Source organism: Lonchura striata, chromosome 4, assembly GCF_050655825.1.
Source record: "Lonchura striata isolate lonStrDom1 chromosome 4, ASM5065582v1, whole genome shotgun sequence".
NCBI classification, from domain to species: domain Eukaryota; kingdom Metazoa; phylum Chordata; class Aves; order Passeriformes; family Estrildidae; genus Lonchura; species Lonchura striata.
Genome location: NC_140706.1, coordinates 15,264,448 through 15,267,991, shown reverse-complemented (window position 1 = coordinate 15,267,991; position 3,544 = coordinate 15,264,448).

Here is a 3,544-nt window from a genome sequence, read left to right as displayed (position 1 = left end):
GGGTCCAGCGGCTCCCGGGCTCCGGCGGCTCCGGCGGCTCCCGGGCTCCGGCGGCTCCCGGGCTCCCGGGCTCCGGCGGCTCCCGGGCTCCGGCGGCTCCCGGGCTCCGGCGGCTCCCGGGCTCCGGCGGCTCCCGGGCTCCGGCTGCTCCCGGGCTCCGGCGGCTCCCGGGCTCCGGCGGCTCCCGGGCTCCGGCGGCTCCCGGGCTCCGGCGGCTCCCGGGCTCCCGGGCTCCGGCGGCTCCCGGGCTCCAGCGGCTCCCGGGCTCCCGGGCTCCGGCGGCTCCCGGGCTCCGGCGGCTCCCGGGCTCCGGCGGCTCCCGGGCTCCAGCGGCTCCCGCGGCCCCGGGCCCCCGCGGCCGCCGCTGCCGGCCCGCGCCGCCCCGCCCGGCCGATGCCCGGGAGGCCGGGCTGACCCCCGCCCGCCCCGGGTCACCGGCCGCCCGCAGAGCGCGGGGCTGTCCGCGCCGCGCCGCGCCCTCCGCGGACCGCCGGCACTCTGAGTATCCCTGCCCCGCCCCGGGATCCCGGGCGGAGCGGGCAGCGCGGCGCTGACCGCGGCCACCGGGGGTCCGGAGGCGCAGGGTCCGGACCCGGGGCCGCTTGCCCCCGGCCCGCCGTTCCGCCGGCTTTAGAGCCAAACGAGGGCTTTTCGGGGCTGGCGGCGGGAAGGCTTTTCCCAAGGCGAGAGCCTGGATGCTGTGTGCTCTCTGTGCCCTACTTTGCCGTGAGCTCCCGGAGTTAAACTTCGGGAAGTTACCGGCGGTAACTCACGCAAGTGAATCCCAGGAAATAACTTGTAGAGTTCCTGGAGTCCTCGTTCAAATAATTGCAGCGACATGCTCCATCTAACGTGTGAGTAAAAGATGAATTCAAACCACCACAGTGTGCTTGCTCTGCAGGACAGGTGTTGAATCTGACTTTGCCTAAGGCAAGAAGGCAACTTTGCAGAATCAGCCTCGCAGTAGTAATAAAAACATAGTGTATCAACACACAATGGGTTATTTTACTTCTCTCCCTTACCCATAGGCTTGGATTAGTTTTCACATTAATTTCTAAGGCAAGTGTGTAAATTATGGGTGTTGACTTAATACTTCCAAGGAAGTATTAAGTGTTCTCTGGAAGAGGGTTTGTTCCTTACTGTACCTCTGTAAAGAGGGCAATTCTACTTCCTTAGTCAAAAAGTCAAAACCAAGTAAGACTCAAATCTCTAAATCTTAACAAAAGAAGCTATGCATTTCCAGAATGTTAACTATAAATTGTTCATAGATTTTTAATAATTGCTTACCAAGCTTCAGTCTTTAACATACTGAATTTGAAAAAGGGAATTTGTGACAAATCTCAACTAGTCCTAAGCAGCTCTGAAAGACTTGAGAAATGGCATGCTTTGACCAAAGCCTTTACTGGAAGTGGTATTGCTGAGCCTGTTTTCCTGATTGCATTTTCCCAGAAATTATGTGAACTTTGCAGAACTGAAACCTCAGTTTTAAAGTGACACATGAGGCTGCCAGACCTGAAGTGGTCAGGCAGTTATCAATATCATCTCCTCATAAGAGAAATAACAGTGTTCTCTCTATGACACTGCTTGTGGCCCCCCTGTGGTCCCCACTGCTGAGAGTGCACAGAGTGCAGGAAGATCTGCAGGACACAGTTCAGTAAGAATTAACTCATAAAGTAAGTTCTTCCCCATATTCCTTTCAATAAGCAATGTGGCTTTTCTCTGACAGGCTTCATTGGTTGTTCTTCTTTATTTTCAGCATCCTGTAAATGTGAATGCAAGGTATTCACAGCTGAACTGTGAACTATTTTATTATATACAAATATAAGAGGAATTTTTGAAATTAATATTTTTGCTGTGTTGTTTTGTTTTTCTTTTTTCCTTTTTCCTATGTTTTCTACTTGTGATTTTAGTTTCATTAACTAAGAAAATATCATGTTGGGAAAACCAGATAGTTATCCTAAGCAGTTTATGCAGTAACATTGCAATCTCTGCTTAGTCTAGGTATTGAAAACACATAGCTTCACTAAGTGTAAGGGTCACTTTAAGAGTGGAACGATGGAATAGTTAATTTAAAGGTTTAAAACTTAAAATTCCTATTTTTCAGTAGTCTGATTTGTGTAACCTTCTTCTTATCTTCAGATATGACAATGATTCACCAAGAATAAATAAGTAAGTAAGGTGAGTGCAGACTCAGAGGCTCTGGAAGGTGTCCTTGCTGCTGATTTTGTAACACCTCAAACTGCATACGGAGTGTCAATGACAAGCAAATGTCAAGCCTTCTTTCAGCAAGCCTTGGCAGCCTAATGAGGGTGAATAAATAGGACAAGAAGAGTTGAGTGGACAGCACTAAAAACCAGTAAAAGCGCATACTCCCAGGGTTTCAGAAGGTGGTAGATTCTTTCCCAGCATGAATGCAAGCATCAAATCACTCCTCACAAACTTTCTGGCCCTTGAGTATTTCCACAAGAGGTGTGACTAAGATAATAAAAGTGCCTCAGCAAAGAAGAGATGAAACAGTATTCCCTGAATGCGATGGGAAGGAAGAACAGAAGATAAAGTGAAATTAGGAGAGCTGAAGAGAGGTGAAAAGCAGGGCAAGGTCCTTGCATTCTCTTAGCTCTGTGAAGTGAGCTGGAGTTCACTTATTTCCTGAGAAGTTTTCCCAGTGCCAATGACCTTAAGCTGAATGACTTTATTCCACAGGAATTTAGTTCTGTAAACAGGACCCTACTGAAATGCAAACTTAGAATTTCCCCCATGATTGCAGTTAAGGGCTCATGGATCTCTATTCTCCTTGATCTGTTTTCCTAGTGCTTATTTTTCCATTCTATAAGGAAAATCAGTTAGGGATAAAAGACTATCCTCCAGCTAATCCTAAGGCCTGATCACTCAAATGTTTGATTATCCTTTTCTTCTTTTACTGTCAAATGTAGATAGTTCTGGATCCCAAAGCATGGCTGAGGAGAGAAAGAATCCTTCATGGCAGAAATTGCTGATAAAAGGTGGTGTGCAGCAGGTGTGACTGAATCTTTCCAGAACAACCACAATATCCACAGTGCCACTAAACACTCCCAGTACTGTGGACACCTGCAATTTCTGGGTGTTACTTCTCAGAAGAACTTACAAATGAGAGAACTTGATCTGAAAAGAGCAGAAGCTGTCATAATAATTAAAGAAACTACATATTTTCTGGATTTTGTTGGAACAGCAATGACTGTAATCTCACTGTTTCCCAGTTTCAAAGGGCAAATGCTGTTATAACATTTAGAAAACGTTTGAGAGGAACACTGAAAATTAAGTGATAAAAGGGCTGGGACAAGGAAATCAGCTAGCACAAAGAGACAGCTGTGAAAAATATGTGTCATCTAATCATACACACCATCTCCTGCAAAAAAAGCCTTTGTAACTCAGTGTCTGGGCATCCAGATTAGCTCTTCTTTCTTTAACCTCCTCTGTATATACTCCTAAAATGTAAATTTTCCTGGTGAGCGGTGCTGTGGGCCCAGTGCATGACCTGCAGTATATAGGAGTTATTTCACCCATC